The sequence below is a fragment of the Triticum aestivum genome, chromosome 3B, assembly GCF_018294505.1.
Source record: "Triticum aestivum cultivar Chinese Spring chromosome 3B, IWGSC CS RefSeq v2.1, whole genome shotgun sequence".
Taxonomy (NCBI): domain Eukaryota; kingdom Viridiplantae; phylum Streptophyta; class Magnoliopsida; order Poales; family Poaceae; genus Triticum; species Triticum aestivum.
In genome coordinates this window covers 702,617,776-702,624,871 of record NC_057801.1, presented here as the reverse complement: position 1 = coordinate 702,624,871, position 7,096 = coordinate 702,617,776, and positions in this window count along the sequence as shown.

The following is a 7,096-nucleotide window of genomic DNA, read 5'->3' as shown; positions in this document are numbered from 1 at the left end:
TTCGACGTTTAGCTTGATACCTCAGCTACGATCTTGTGCCCTCGGCAGGATCTGATAGATAGTCAGGCTTCTCAGCCTTTTCCATTTATAGATGTCTGTACTCAGACATGATAGCTTCCGCGTGTGCTTTGATTTGTATGCTCTGATTGTTGGGTCATGAGACCCATGTTTGTAATATCTCGCTCCTCGGAGCCTAATGAATAAACTACTTGAGTCGTAGAGTCATTTTGTGATGCCATGTTGTATTGCACATATCGAGCATATTGTGTGTATGTTATTGAAATGCTTGGTATGTGTGGGATCTGACCATCTAGTTGTTTATCTTTAGTAGCCTCTCTTACCGGGAAATGTCTCCTAGTGTTTCCACTGAGCCATGGTAGCTTGCTACTGCTCCGGAACACTTAGGCTGGCCGGCATGTGTCCTTCTTCGTTCCTGTGTCTGTCCCTTCGGGGAAATGTCACGCTTTGAGTACCGGAGTCCTGTTAGCCCGCTACAGCCCGGTTTACCGGAGTCCTGCTAGCCCAGTGCTACAGCCCGGACCCACTTGCTGATGACCGACACGTTCGAAGCTGGGTCATGGATGCCTGTCCCTGTAAGTCTGTGCCACTTTGGGTTTACGACTAGTCATGTCAGCCCGGGCTCTTTATCATATGGATGCTAGCGACACTATCATATACGTGAGCCAAAAGGCGCAAACGGTCCCGGGCAAAGGTAAGGCGACACCCGTGGGAAACACCGTGCGTGAGGCCGCAAAGTGATATGAAGTGTTACCGGCTAGATCGATGTGACATCGAGTCGGGGTCCTGACAGCGTTGGTATCAGAGCTTGACTGCCTGTAGGATTACCAAGCCAAACTGGTCGAAGTTGAGTCTAGAAATTCTTTAGTTATATAAGGGAATTGATTGTGGGATGGAACGTAAGGCTCTTTTTACTCCTTATACCTTATGCCCTTCTGATCTGAGTCATCATCTTATCTTCTACGGGGATTAAGAACTAGGATATCTCTTCTTTCTATTAGGATCACGTGTTACTAATCAGTAGACCTATAAGCTTGTTGGATTTAAGCCTCAGTTCAGTTTCTACCTTCTGTATGTTAATTATTGATCTCGAGACCTTGATATTGTGCTTCTGAGTGCTTATGCCACCATTTTTGTGAATGTCTCAAATCTTTTCTGAGCGTTTACAGCCGTTATGCTGTCCGAGTCATCCCAGGTTTCTAAATAGTCCGATGCATTTGCAAATCCCTTCCTTCTGTTTCCAATGTTCCCATGGGCCAGATTAACCACACTAATCGGTGTGTTGAGGTAATTATTGCCTCGACATATATGTTGGAATTATTATTATGACCCTAGGTGTCTTAGGGGATCATCTAGTGGTCTAACCATGATTTGTGTCCTAGTGTGAGGATTGTGGCCATCATTCTCGAAAGCATCCCGTGATGCTACTTAGTAATAGGTATTCTGTTCCTGGGTTCTTAAACCCGAGATTTACTCTACTTAAATCATGTTGATAGTGTTGCTAGTTCCTTCAGGATATTAGTAAACCTTGCATTAGTCCTCGAGGTCCGTGGTATTTCCTTCTTCCAAATACTATGAACCGCTTATGGCAGATGTTTATTGGATCAAAAGATCACAATTAGAGTACTCTTGAGGAGTTCTCCATCCATAAATCGTGACTCTGCCAGTTCTACCTTTCTGCATGGGTTATCTGGAAGAAATATGTGGAATTCGTTCGACATGCTAAAACATGCATCCACAACTCAGAAAATCGTATGTTCCTTTGAGTTGTCCCTCTTTAGTTGTCTTCTGACCCTCGTCTATCAATTGATAGTCAAGAGTATGCGTGCGTTCGTCTATCGATGCCTATTACTCTTGTGGTCTGTCAAGCCATTCTATCGCAGAATGACTAGGAGAAACAAACTCCGGTACCTCTTCCATATCTAGGATTGGGTCAAAGAAGTTGTGCCCCGCAGATCAAATTGCTAATCCAGCTTTCGTTCTGTTCTACCTTGGAGTATTACCATCTTTAAATCGGGATTGTTATAGGAATTGCACCCCATCCTATGAACTCCTGGTACAGTGATACTTCTTGCCGTCATTAGTCATTCCTCGGTCTTCGTGTTGTTGCAACCGGAATACCGACAAATGAATTGTGACGTGTGAAATCAATACTGCTAGCAACTCTGTTGCTTGGTAGTTAAAGGATAATAATTTCATTCTTAGTATGTTGGTTTTCGAATCATCCTTCTAAGACTGATCGTGCTACCTAGTCCTTATTTCGGTGCACCCTTCGATTGATGAGTTAGGATCTTGTCCAGTCCTCACTCATTTGATCATATCGTCTTGCCCTCAAAAGCAAGATTGTTCTCGAGCTTAGTAACATACCGGTGGCTCGTGATTTTCTGAATATCTTCTCAGAAGTATTACCAGGTTGTCACCTGACCGCTATGTTGAGCTCGTGATCAAGTTGGTTTCTTGTGAACCACCCTTTCTCCAAAAATCGGTGTTAGATATCCCTGAGCTAGTTGGTTAAGCTGGACAACAACTTGGAGAGTTGGAAGATAAAAACTTGTCTGACTTAGTTCGTTCCAAAGGGATATTCTTGTGTAGTGTGTGTTGAAGAAAGATGATATCTTCATCGATTGGTCCTTGTGATCAGTTGCTGGACCTATTGTCTTATCAATCCTTTGATTTGAGTATGGGCTATCGTCAAATCAAATCAGTACCAACGATGTTCGTAATGTTGTCTTATTCGTGGTTGATCCCTCGAGCATACACCATTACATCTTTGGTCTGACCAATGCTATCACTTGTTCACTTAACTATGGAATTCCTTTTAAAAGGAAACCTAGATGAATTGCTGTTGAGTCCATTGACAACATCCTTATCTCCACCATGGTCTTGTTGGACAACAAGTTAGTGTTGGAAATTTTTGAAAGCATTTGTTCATGCTAGCTCATGAAGCATATGTTTGGATGAAGGTAGTGACTTCCTTTAATTCATGTGCAGCTGATGCAAGTTGCCGCCGTGGATTCGAGAAAGTCAATGTTGCTTTCTTTGGAATCATTCCAAATCAGTCATGCACACGTGCGAAGAATTCTGTGGTTTGAAGACTTGCAACCTTCAATCTATATGTGTCCCTAGCACACCAAGCCACTGATTGAATTGTTCAAGGAGAAGAAGTTCCTTCTTAAGAGTATACCTTATGCAAGGACTTCGATATCCTCGATGATGGTTCCCCTCCTGAATTCGGTAGTGTTTTATTATAAGACTACCTTGTGGTCATGCTTGTCTTGGACAACGTGTTCACATGTTTGTAGCAGAACCAGCTCATGTTTTGGAGCTTGCTATCGTAGTTCATCTCCCGAGAATCTCGCAACGTCATCTCGTCGATTTGTGTTGCAAACTTTCGTTTTCCTTTCTAGACTCGATGAGTCTGGAATATCCGGACACCAACCAGATCTGAATCTCGGGCAGATATGATGGATGGAACATCTCCCAAGAACTATAATATTGGTGTCTCGATAACCGGTAAGGAGGATGTCGTGGCCAACACACCCAGCTGGAAGACCTATTATTATAGTATCTTATTTGATGAAATTGGCCACCTCCCCATAGGGATTTTGTAGGGTTTACTTCCTAGTTGCCCCTATGGATTTTTATGATTTGTTGTGTTCCCGAAGTCCGACCTTTACTTGATGTTCTAGTTATCAAACCGTATCTATGAATGGGATACACTAGCACATCAAGGAGAACATTAGAAGCGGAGTGCTAAATGTCTCTCGGTCGATCATCCAGATTTTGTTCCTTGGTTTCGCTAAGGTGTAATCTGAGAAGGTGTTATCTTCCTTTGCATCTGCATCCTCCATCACCATTCATCATGGTAGTAAGTTGTGTTACCGGACCCTTGACACGGATGTTGGTAAACCCTTGATGAATATGGAAATGCTCAAGTTCTTGAGAGCACGCACAAGCGCTACGTGTTATCCTCGGCACTAGCTGGGTTGCTCTCAGTTCCCTCGGCAATGCTATGACCTATTCAAACAGTGAATTCACTCTTTATTGTTGGGTTCTTCCCCAGTTACTAGAATCATTCCCCGCATTTGCATTTGGTTCCCAGCTTGCACCGCCAATGTGCCATTCTACCATGGGTCTCTTCCATTTCCGGTGATAAGCAAAATTCATCCATTACGTTGTCTTCAACAAGGTAATCCACATCATCCAAGTTTGAGTATGCCATTCTACTAACCCCCTCCAAATGATCGCTTGTGATTACCTTAGGCTGGTATAAAGAGTTCCAATGATCTCTGAATCAAAAGTAATTCTTTTTGCCATTTAAGATAATACTCTACGATCACCTTCTCCAGGATGTTTCATCGTGGTATCATGGCAACTCAACTCCTCGCTACGTTGGCAATCGTTTACCACCTTCTTAAGCGTGAAATTGTTGTCTACCTAGTGTACCCTCGTCATCTGTTCCACTCCATCCCTCTAGAGGTGTGCTTCGTCTCTCAGCTCGAGAGATATTGTTATGTCTCATTCCGTGAATTGTTCGATCTTCGAGAAGATCGACCCTTCTAGAGTCTCCTTCTTCCCCCCCCCCCCTGTCATGTTGACAGGATTTCTCAGAGCAAGACGACAAGACAATGATGGTGATTGAATCAACGTTCAACTGAAGTGCACCCTGGATCGTGAAGATTATACTAGTTGCGTTTTCCCTTCACCTTACCCTACGCTTGAATCTCGAGACGAGATTCTTGTTTAGTGGGGGTGAGTTGTCACATCCCCAGTTTAGGCCTTGCTTGTCCTTGCTTTATCATCCATGCATCATGTCTAAATTTCTGAAACTTGAATTGAGGATTGTTGAAACCTCAAAACCTAACTAAAAGAAGGGCAAGCACCCTTTAAATTGCATTCTGTGAATCCAAAGTGCCCTAAAAATAGTTTTGTGAATTTTGGCAAGAGTTATATATCAAACCAAAATTCTGGAATATTTTTAAGGAATTATTTGGTCTCTGAATTTAAATCAATAGTCTATTTGAATTTGGGGATATATTCATAATATATAATGAATATATTTTCAAATGCTTTGAAATGTTTTATGTACTTTTGGAATAGTCCAGAGAGGTAACATAAAATATTTCAGAATGTTTTGGCACTGTTTGAAATTATTTTGAATTTGAAAACAGTGGCAAAATAAATAAAAAGGGAAACAGAACTGAAAAATTAAAAAAAGAACATTACTCACCAGGGCCACTTACCTGCGCGGCCAGCCCACCTGGCAGCCCACTGGCCGGCCCAGCACTGTGCTGGCCCGTGCCAGCCACCTGCTTCCTCTCGCCAGGCAGGCAGAGAGGAGCACGCCGGCGCGCGCGCGGGCGCCACGCCACCAGGCTGCCTGCCTGCGTCGCCTGGCCACCGCGACGCCTCGCGTCTTCTCCCCGGCGCCGCCCCGACTCCCTGGACCCCCTCGCTCTCTTCCTCTTCCTCGTTCCCCTCCTCTGTCTCGTTCTCTCACGCTCCACCGAACACGCCCACCGCCGCCGTTCGCCGTTGCCGCAACCACCGCCGTCCCGACGATGCCCCGAGCCGCTCCCGAGCTCCTGCGCCTCGTCACCAACCCCCTCACCGAGCCACACGACCGGAAAGAGCCCCGGAGCGCCGCCCCGATGTTTTCCCCCTCGTCGGCTACCGAGGATCGCCGTCGTCAAATTCGTCGCCGCTCGTCCTTCCCCGAGCTCGCCGTCCATCCCACGGTCATCTACGTGAGCTTCTGATCATCCTCCCCCTCTCCGTTCCCTCTCTGGCACGCCGTAGCCGCCTCGCGCCTCTCGCCCGACTGCGCCGCCGCCTGCACTCGTCGCCGGTGATGCTCCGGTGACCATTTGGTCCCGGGCATCGCGTCAACACGCTCCCCGCATCGCGTAGAGGCCGTAGGTGCTAGCGCCACGCCGACTAGGCCACCGCAGCCCCGCGCACGAGCTGGCCGAGCTTCAGCCTCCGCCTGGCCTCGTCGCCGGCGAAGCTCCGGCCACTCCCCGGCCAAGCCACCACCATGGCTGGGTGCGGGCGATCACCAGCTGCCCGTAGCTGCCCTCCGCGCAGCAAATGGCGCCCTGTGGGCGAATCCCGCAGCACGCCGCCGCGTCTGTCCTCGCCGGCGGCTAAACGCCGGCGGGTTGACCGCTCCGACCGGCGGGGTTTGACCTCTCTCTCTCACTGACATGTGGGCCCAGGCGCCTGCTTAATTAGTATTAGGTTAATTAGTGTTAATTAATTTAGTTAATTAGGTGAGCCACTGACATGCGGGCCCCGCTCGGCTAACTAAGTTAGTTAGGGCTAACTAACCCGGTTAGTTGACTGGGTCACTGACCAGTGGACCCCACTGGTCAGGTTTGACCCTGACCAGCCCTGTTGACTTGCTGACGCAAGCATGACGCAGTGCTGATGTCATAATTAATTTTCTGGAATTATTTTAATTCTAAATAATCAGAAAATTCCAGAAAATGCCTAAAACTTCCAAAATTCATAGAAAATTAACCGTAACTCCAAATTAAATAAATTATATATGAAAAATTATCAGAAAAATTCAAGGAATCCATCTGTACCATTTTCATGCATGTTAGAACAACTTATCACTACTGTTAGAGCAAATGAAGTGAATGACATTTAAATAATCACATATGGAGTTTGAATTTGAATCTTGGATTCAAACCAACTTCATTTAATCTGGTTTTAGTTGCATTAGCTCAAAACACATTCATGTTGCCATGTCATGATCATGCATCATATTGTAGCATTGCATTGATTGTGTTCTTTCTCAGTTACCGGTGTTTGTCCCCTCTCGATAGACGTGATACCGATGATGTGATCGTTGACACTGATGAAGACTCAATGTTATCTTCAGAAGTGCCAGGCAAGCAAAACCCCCTTGTTCATTCCGATACAATCCCACTCTCTCGCTCCTGCTCTCTTTTACTGCATTAGGACAACAACGATTCATCTGTTACTTGCTGCGGTAGCTGAACCCCTTTATCCTTTGCATGACCTGTCATTCCACAGTAAATAGATGAAACCCACTAGTATGAGTAGGAGT